This window comes from Numida meleagris, chromosome 12, assembly GCF_002078875.1.
Source record: "Numida meleagris isolate 19003 breed g44 Domestic line chromosome 12, NumMel1.0, whole genome shotgun sequence".
Lineage (NCBI taxonomy): Eukaryota > Metazoa > Chordata > Aves > Galliformes > Numididae > Numida > Numida meleagris.
The window spans coordinates 12,065,250-12,074,840 of record NC_034420.1 but is presented as its reverse complement, the minus strand read 5'-3'; the positions used below and the strand labels follow the sequence as shown (position 1 = coordinate 12,074,840).

At 39.9% G+C, this 9,591-nt stretch overlaps 1 long non-coding RNA gene across 1 annotated transcript; it reads left to right on the top strand.

The window, feature by feature from the left end:
• LOC110405564 lies at positions 249–6,852 on the top strand. Its single transcript, XR_002442954.1, has 4 exons — positions 249–978; positions 2,062–2,210; positions 4,842–4,945; positions 6,303–6,852. It is a non-coding gene; the product is annotated as an uncharacterized LOC110405564 (long non-coding RNA).

Genomic DNA, 9,591 nt, shown 5'->3' with positions numbered 1-9,591 from the left:
GAAGAAAAGTTATATTCCAATTTAACAGTCTGTGAGAAGAATGCCCTTTTCACATAAAGCCAACTATAAAAATATGAGAAGCAGAGAAAATCACTGAAGAGCTAACTCTGAATATCTAGTGATTTCAAATGTTTGTCTTTTTCTGAGTAAGGAACGTAAAAACAAACGAAAAATTAAATAAAGGAGAGCAGTTGATTTTGATTGCAGTTTCACACACAGACAACAAAGATATCTGCAGCTTTCCACCTTCGCAAACCATATGAGTGACAAGGTAAAAACATGTTTTTGTTTATCAATTCAGGTTTACTTTCTTTTGCTAAAGAGCTGAGCCTAGGAAAGGGGAAAATAATAACCTCTTAAAGATAGCAATGTTAAACCCCAGCAGAATAGAAACAAATGTACAATATGAATTCTGAGATAAAGGTAGTGACAATAAGACTGTAAAAGGAAATGAAAATTCATGATGAAGAGGTTCACTGAGCTTCCTCCAGGTCTATTATCAGCAGAGAATGATCAGTCAGAGGCACTCTGTGGTATGTCATAGCAAATGGGTTCCAGTGAGTTTTAGATAAACTGCAGTCTTCCTGCATAACCAGCCAGTGCCTTGGCTGCCCTCAGCCTGGTTGTATTGCTAGGGACTGTAAACCAAATTAAACTCCCAAGGCTTAGGCTGAAGCTAACCAGTACAGCCCTTCCTGGCCTTGGAGATGGATGAGATGTTTTGTTAAGTTTAGGATGTGGCTAAGCAGCAGAATTGGCTTTTTTTACTGCCATTTGTACAAAAGGATTAAAATATTCCTGTTACATTCAGCAGTTCAGCTTGCAGTGCACACAGACTGCAACAGGCCAGAAAATCTGCTCTTTTCCTACAGAGCGTTTGACTTTTCAGTTAGGACACACAAAATCACACACGCCGTTGCCCTGGCCTAAAATTGCTTTGATTATCACCTCAGCAGAATTTGCTTTCTGGTAATCACTGTAAGTTTCCAACAAAACATCAAAACTCTGAACAAAAGCTTTGTCAGCATCTTTGTTGATGTATGAGGAGTGACTGGGTTGGTTGGGCCCAGAGCAGAGGAGGCTGAGGGGAGGCCTCATGGCGGCCTGCAGCTCCTCATGGCACTGCAGCTCCTCATGGTCCTACAGCTCCTCACAGGGAGCGGAGCAGCAGCTCCTACAGTATTTAGAAAAATGGGTTTTAACATATATTCTGACAACTCTGAAATACCTACACTAATTCTGAGGGTATGCAAGCAGTGTAACAGCAGGAACTTATCTATTGTCATCTCAATGTGACCCATTTGCTGTGGGCTAAAGTCACAATACAGTAGGTCATGCCTTTTTATGAAGCTTTTAGCTGTCTGTAAATTAAACCAGAATAAGATTAGGATCACTAATTTCAAAGATCTGACAAATTTGTGAGAGACAAGCTCACTAAGCAAAGCTGCATACCAAGAAAAGGCAAAACCCTTGTTCCAGAATTGGGCAGGTTACTAAAACACTTAGAACTGGCAGAGCCAGACCAGCTTGGCTAGCTGTCCTACCCTGCCACTCCATCTCCAGGCCCTTTCTGCTAACCACACATCCAGCTACCTTCTCTTCCAACAGATTATGGATTTTAAGCTTTGTTCAAACAATACAAATAATCATAATTTGTGTTTCTCCGATTGCATAATGTACGTGATTTGAGCTGTTTAGCTGGTGGAACGGAGAGAGGAAAAGGATGGAAAGAAAGAAAATCCGCACAATAAATATATTATTTTCTACACCATTCATCCAGATTTCAATGCACAGCAGAGAAAGGTGACTTTCAGATTCCTGGAAAAAAATTTGAATGCCTTAAAGTGACTCAATTTCTCTTTCTCCCACTGTAACTCTGAGCTAGAGCTTATGATAACTTAGAATTAAGCTAATCTCCAAGTAGGTGTTGATTGTAGACACCCAGCTATATATTTCTCTAGGAAATTTATAGAAAGTGAATTGGAATGTGCTAACCCAGGGCACAGTGCTGCACAGACAGGATGTTTTGTTCTACCCACCTGCAATATTTTAACAAACTAGGAGGAAGACAGATGGAAGGACAACTTGCCCATGTTATTGTTCATCTCACAGAAAGACAATACTGCAATTTGTCATCCTCACTTACTACCGGCTGTGCGTTCTGAGCTCTGTCTCCTGACTATTTCCCTGCTCTTACAATAACTGGAACAGTGAGTATCTCCCCACCCCCAAAACAAACTTGCTTTTCTCCCCCCTGTTTCCCAAATAACATTTCCTTTATCTACCAACTCCTGCTATTGGTATACTTGGCTGTAAACGTCATGAGCAAAAGAGATGAGCAAAGCACTGCCAAACAGAGAAGGAAAAAATAGAAATGAGAAGCAACTTGCTATGCTCCACGAGACCTCAGCTCCCAGGGAAAATAAATGCCATCTCCAGGGATATCACCAGGGAGGCAGTGATGTAGGAAGGAGGAACATGGGGAGCACTGGTGCAAACTTCCCCACGCAGCAGAGCCCATTGGCATTGCTAAACAGCCTGAGTGATACCTGGATACTATTGCTCCATTTGTGCAGCACGCAGCTGGACTCTCAGCACCAAGAAATTAAAAACCAATCAGCTTTATTGGCCTGTTGCTGCCAGGGCAATTAGCACTCATTTCTGACAGCATATGCCCATGCACTGCACTGGCTTGTGGGAGTGCCTCTCACAGCCTTTGCTGCTCTGCTTGCTCCAGGCACAGGACAGAGGTGGCTGCTGCTCCTGGGGGCCCCTCTCTGGTCCCCCATTTCTTCAAAGCTGTAGGAGCAACAAGCTGAGAAGCAGCATCAACATCCTTCCTTGCGGAAGAAGAATAAATCATGCTGGTCATTAGTTCCCCTTAGATCCGTAAAAGCTGCAAGACTAAGATACTTCCCTTCTTTGGCTGAGAACCTAATTTCAAAGGCAGGAATGCATATTTTGGGGAGAAACATAGAAGATCTCTATTTCTGGGGTTTCTATTCAAGAAACATTTAGATATAGCATTAAGAGACATGGTTTAGTGGGGTTATTGGGGTTATTGATGGTTGGACTGGATGATCTTGTAGGTCTTTTCCAACCTAGCTAATTCTATGATTCTATGCAGGCTACAGGAGGCCTCCCCGGTGCTTTAATTAAGTGTGTATATTTGAGAATGCTAAATAAGTAAATTAAAGCCTAGATATTTGTTCTTTAGGAGGAGCTGTGTTTTTATATCTCAGCTCTGCATTTATAATTGTTCAGATGACATAAAAACAACATGTATTTAAATCAGAGCATCCTTCTAAATATACCTAACCTCTACACATAAAAACTCTCAGCAGGTGCCTTGTTAAACAATAAGGAACATAGGAGGCAGATTGCTGTTATGAAGCCTTTGGTGAAAACTAACTCTAATTGTGTGCTTGTGTTTCTTTATCAGTTGTAATAGTAAATCTCCACGGTACAAAAAGAGACTTTCACACTTCTAGCTAGAAAGCTAAGCAGTGCAATTTCAAGATACCATCTGCCTTAGTTTTTAGGGCCTATAAACTGAAAGTATTAATGTTTGATTCTGTGAGTGCCAGGGTATCTTCAAGAACATAAGCCGAGGCCCGAAGACTTGACATAGCATTTTTTTCAAATTCAAATGAGAAGAAACCAGCCATTATTCAGGACAAAGTCTCCCAACTTCTTTAGTCTCCCAAAACAAACAAAAGTACAAAATACAATAGATGTATTGGATACAATATAAATGTTATTTTAACATTAAAAATGAACAAGCTACTTCCACATACTTTATGGAAAAGATAATAATTAAAATCCTTTCTATTTAGCTTCAGCTTTCTTTCTCCTTTTACTACAACATTTAATGAAATTGCTAGGGATTTTCAAATGCATATACTATTTCAAGTTGAGTCTGACAAATATATGAGCTGCTGAATCCTTAGCTAGCCCACACCATAATTCAGTAGCAGCCTGAAGCAAGAAAGGCACACACACTAGTTTGAATTCCAAGAGAAGCCACAAGCTACGAAGAAATTCTGCTTTTTTCACTTCTCCATATCTGAACAGATCCATGAATTGCAGTACAGTTCAATTCCTATGCTACTAAAGAGAAGATTTTAGTCTTGCCAACATAAAGACTTCTAATAATAAAAAAAAACTTTTTAAAAACTAGTTTATCAATCCCTGGAAAATTTAGAACAACAAAATCACCTAAAACTTCCTTTAGCTAGGCACAAAGCCTTTCATAGAAGGAAATGAGGCCAGACATTCGACCTGAGACCTGTGGTCACTTGGGAAATGTAGTTTAGGAGCTGGGTACCCCCTTGTTGCAGGCTTTGTTCTCATCACTGAGGAAGTTAAAGGAGATATTTTTACTTGTTTACTTTTATTTACTTTTTGATCCTGCTTGACAGGTCATCAAGCAGTCTCTTTTTAGATATGACATGATTGAGCTTTTTTCTAATAGAAAAGAAGAGTTTGAATTATTTGGCAGGGGATTATGGGTAATCTGCTGCTTCTGAAAGGCATGAGTGAGCACTTTTCTGGTTTAATTGCACAGAGATTGCATGGTAAGCTCTTGGGAGAAAAAAATGCTGGTGGTGTTTAGGTTAGAAAAATGGATATTCCTTTTCAGCAGATCGGAGTGTGTAGATGAAATCTTTTGTTAGGGTCTTTTTTAAACTGAGCGGTCTGTAGAAATAAGAAATCCAGATAACGACAGCTTTTGGCCAAAGCAGAGGGGTAGCACAAGCTCTGGCAAAGAATGAACAGACACTACTCAGATGAGCTAGCGGGTTATTTCACTACTGACTTTTTATTTTATTTTATTTAAGGTTTCCAAGCTATTGAGAACATTTTCTGTCGCTCTTCTGAACAGCTCCTAAGCATTTGACCTGCAAATGTTTTCTCTGGAGCTACAGAATTCCTTATAGAAAAGGTAAGCTGTTGGACTATGGTTGGTCTTCCTCCGGTGTCCTTGCTCTGACCTTTGCTTTCCCATTGCAGAAGCCCATTCCCTAACACTTGCTGCTGAAGCACAAAGGGCCTGTATGCTCCTGTCTCATCTGAAAATGCATAGGCTGTCTTTGGTGTTAACATGGTCTCATTAATTTCTCAGCTAACTTGAGTTATCTGTCGAGGCAGAAGATTAGCACCTTTGGAAACACAGCGTGGGGGTGTTTCCTTTGCTCAGGAGTCTGACTGTATTGACTATGCTGAACAACAATTAAGTATGAGAAATCTTTCCTCATCAATGTCTCCTCCATTTTGAGAGGTGCAAACAGGTTTGAATTCTGTATTAACTGACAGCTTAATTGGTTCCCCTTCATCTCATTTTAAATGCAGTGATGGTCTATGCACAACCTTGAGTAGGTGTAATAGAAAAAGGCCTCCCGGCTGCTTCCCTCCTCTATGAGAGCATTTTGGTCTGCAGCGCTAGAGAACTGAGGGTAAAAAACAGTATCACCAAGGCGTGAGTGTGGGTACAGATGCAGTGAGGACTCCACACTGACCACTGTTACCTCCGTGGTTCAGTTCAGTTTTTAAGCAAAGGAAATTCCCAAATCTCTAATCAGCTAATTTTTTTTTCCTCGGTCTTTTTCAGCTTTTAATTGTTGCTGAATGGAGGAAAGGAGCATAAGTATAGGGCACACAAATCAAATGTTTGTCCCAATTGCACCCCCCTCCTTGCAGCACCTTCTGGGAGGCTGAATGAACAGAATGGTAATCTCATTTATTAGGAAACACTAATGAGTGTGTTCAATCTAAAGTGAAGACCCTATTGTGCATAGGTCAGCTGCATTTGAAACCTAAGGAGACCCGGGGAACTGTTTTACTGCAAGATGTTAATTAGCTTTATTGAAAACAGCAGCAGCTTAAAAACATAACAAAAATGTTTTTTCTATGGATGTTCTGTTAAGAAGACAAACTTCCAACTACTGACTGGGAGGGAGGGAAGAGAGCACAAAGATAACCACTTGATTGTAAAAGATGAAAAAGCATTACCATGGTTTTTAACAACTTACTATAATAGCCAGTGATATCATCTTGATTTCACAGTGAAACTCAATTTTGTGTGTCAGCAAAGCAATCTTAAACAGCTGAGCAGATGTCAGCTGCATATCTGCCATGTCAGTGATCAGGAAAGATGTCAGCAAAGCAGCACAGTTATTGTAAGGAATGTTGGTTGGTTTTTTTTGGTATACTTTGCAATGAGAAAAAGTAATTCCTAATCTCTGCTAGTCATGGATTTTGTTTGTCTATGTGGCTTTATCCAGAATGTTTTCCGCTATTAGGAGAGAAATGAAGAGCCCAGAAGAAGCTACCGGATAAGGGGCTTTTGGAGAACACTTCAGGCACAGCTGGCATTTCAAATTATTTTCCAACTAACTTCTACTACAAATCGTTACAGCCTTTGTAGCATCTGGGTAACTTCCTAAAACTATTCCCTAATATTCTTGCTCAGCATTTTTTATGATGAATACAGTTCTGCACCTGAGCATCCCACTGCGGTTTCCTCCTGGCTGTATTACAGTGACTGGAGTTTTTACTGACACGCACAGTTCTTGAAAGCACAGTTTAAGTTCTTATGTGTGAGTAATAATACCAGAAAGGAGTTTCACCCACTTCCCATTATTACTGGTGGTGTATTGTTGCTGGAAGCTGGGTAAGGCTGTGAAACATCCAAAATAAAGATGAGCGCTGCACTATGAAAGAGATCATTGCTATTACAAACTGGGGTGTGGGGGAAGAGTGAGTGTTAAAATTGGGAGTATGGAGAGCTAAACAGACAAGCTACACACTGCCACATGACAAAATGAATAGGCTGCACACAGTTATGGATCACATACAACCTTGTGTTTTCAATCTGAGTTTCTAGAAGTTGACCAGACATAACTTCTCTTCATCTCCTCCTTGAAGGGACTTGCTCAGTAACCCCACATCTCACTTGTAGTTATTTTTCCAGAATTCAGGATTGAACTTTCAATTCCACTTCTTCCACTGAGGTTAGATATTTTGAAGAACTGAAAAACTGTTGGTCCTCAAGGGTGTGAAGCTAGGGCTAATAATTAGCCATGAGTTCTGTTGTTACACCTTGTTTCAACTCCTGCTTCTGCCTTAAACTTTGAAATCTGTGAACCTTGCTACAAAATTGTTCTCAGAGGACCAAATTAGAAGCTGCTTTCCCAAGTTAAAAAAAAAATAAAAATGCCAGAGGTTTAAATGAATAATGCAGGTACTTAACTGGACAATGAGGTCTCGGTGAATATGGATAAACACAGGCTGGATTTTCAAAGCAGCTCAGAACTCTGCATACACACTATGCTATTCCAATATTTCAAGTACCACTAACCTTTTTGCGCATGTGAGATGCTACCCTTATTCAGCAAATGCTTGTGTATGGGAATTGCTAAGTCATGGCCAGAACCAATGATTGAGCACCTGGTGAAGGGACACGACCAGCCCTGAGAGCACAGGTGAAAGCAGTTCACCTGTGCTGGTTCCACCCTTCCTAAGCCTCATTTAAGGGCTGGCTGCCACGAAGAAAGGTTCTCTACCTGGAGATTTGTCTTTTTGGAGTATTTGGTGAGTCCTGATCCTTGGGACAGGTAAGCAAATTTTTCTTTTTCTTTTTTCTTTTTTAACTGGATTGTGACTACTGTGCTTTTTTTAGGTAATTTAGTAGTGGTTATCTGTGATTGCTTTTCCTAGTACAGCTCGCGGTATTGTTTTGTGGGTTTTCAAAACATGGGTTTTTTAACTCTGGTTTCTCTAAGGGTTTGCGATGTGCACCAGAGGTTGCAACCCCAAGGCATGGAAGCAGAAAGAGCATTTTTAGCTGTGCTTTGCCAATGTTGCACCAGGATCCGTAATTTAACTGCAGAAGGCTTCTCAGTATTTTAAGAGATGAAATTACTCTAGTTTTAAGGCTAAGAGTACTTTGTTTTAAGCAAACTTATATTCTGAAGAGTCTTTTAGTGTAAAATGATAGCATTTCTGCTGGACTTTCTAGTTTTTCTTACGGTCAGTAGGGAACAAGTTGATACCGCTGAACAGGATAGTGGAATGAATCACCTAAAAACAAAGAAAAACTAATAATAAAATTTATTTATTATTATAGTAAATAAAATTATGAAAACCCTTCACCTCCTGTGTTTTGACCTGAGGTTTGTTAAATAACTGCATTTATTTGACCATGATGGCATGTCCTGGCCAGTTTGGCTGACAGGTTATTTCGTGGCACATAAACAGTTCTGATTCCTAATCATGTGATTTAAGACTTTCTTTGTCTGATTTCTGTGTGTCTGTGTGGCATAGGCCCGGTGTTCCAGGCACACTAGAAAGATGATTTGTCTATGGCATCGTTTCTGAACCATTACGTAAGTCGAATGGTCTCTCAAGGTTTTCCATCTGAGATGTCTAAAATCTGATTTAGCAAGTTTGTTGCATTGCATTTCTGGCTGCTGAGGTAATCTCTTGTGAAGCATATGTAATAGCTCAGGAAAGCTGTGTATAAGGGAACAAATACCTTGTGCTTCCCTTGGAAGGAAAATGTATGTTTTATTTAAAAAAAAACTATTTCAGGATCCCTTAATGTTTGTATTTGAGTTTGGGGAGAGGAAGAGGAGAATTATAGTTCTTACTTCAAACTTAAATTTTTGTTTTGCGTAACTGTCAGATAACTCTATTATGAGAATTGAACTAATTTCAGATGCCATATGGAGACCCACCTTGAATATCTTGATTCTAAGATGCTCTAAAACTAAGAGATTACTTCACAGAGTAATGCATTTCAGTAGTTTTAAATAATTGTAGTTAGTACTGACACTGCTGCTGATTGCTGCATTTGGTGGTCAGCTTTTGCCTAGAGAGAACACTGAGAAAGTAAGCTTCAATTACAGCTCCAATCTACAACCCACTTCAAATAATTGAGATATTTCCCTTGACTTGAGTGGACTTGACTTTGCAGACAAGCTCTGTGCTAATCATCTAGAAGCTATCAGAGCTGAGCTCTGCAGAGGGAGGTGGAGGGATTTAGTTTTCTTTTATTTTTTTCTTGCAGTTCCTGTCAAAAAACATTGCCTTGACAGGTCACAGCGTGGGGTATAGTCCCAAAACTCAGGTCACAATGGAGTCTAAAGTACTGAAGGCTTGGGAGACAAATGTAACCAGTGTGCTCATTACTCCCAGTCGTGTAGCATCTTGCTCATTCTTCAGTTGACTGTTTGTGTAATGGCACTTCATCCTAGTGGTGATGATAATATTATTGCAGAGAGATGAGTTGGAAGAAATGACTCTAGAGGTTGTTAAAATTTCCATGCAAGAGGAAAGAAGGAAGACTTATTTGGCAGTGTTAGAATTGCTGAATGCTTCAGGGGAATGGCAATAGAGTTTATAAAAAGAAATATGCCAGGGTGAACTCCCAAGTAGATCGCCAAGTAAACTCCTTGGTTGGGAATGTAAGATCTGCAGTAAACTGCCTCATTCCAGTTTTTTTGCCACTCTTAATACATAGACTTATCATAGGCTCAAATTCTATGCATCATTTTTCAGATTACCAGTGATGGAAAGAAATCTGTTTCA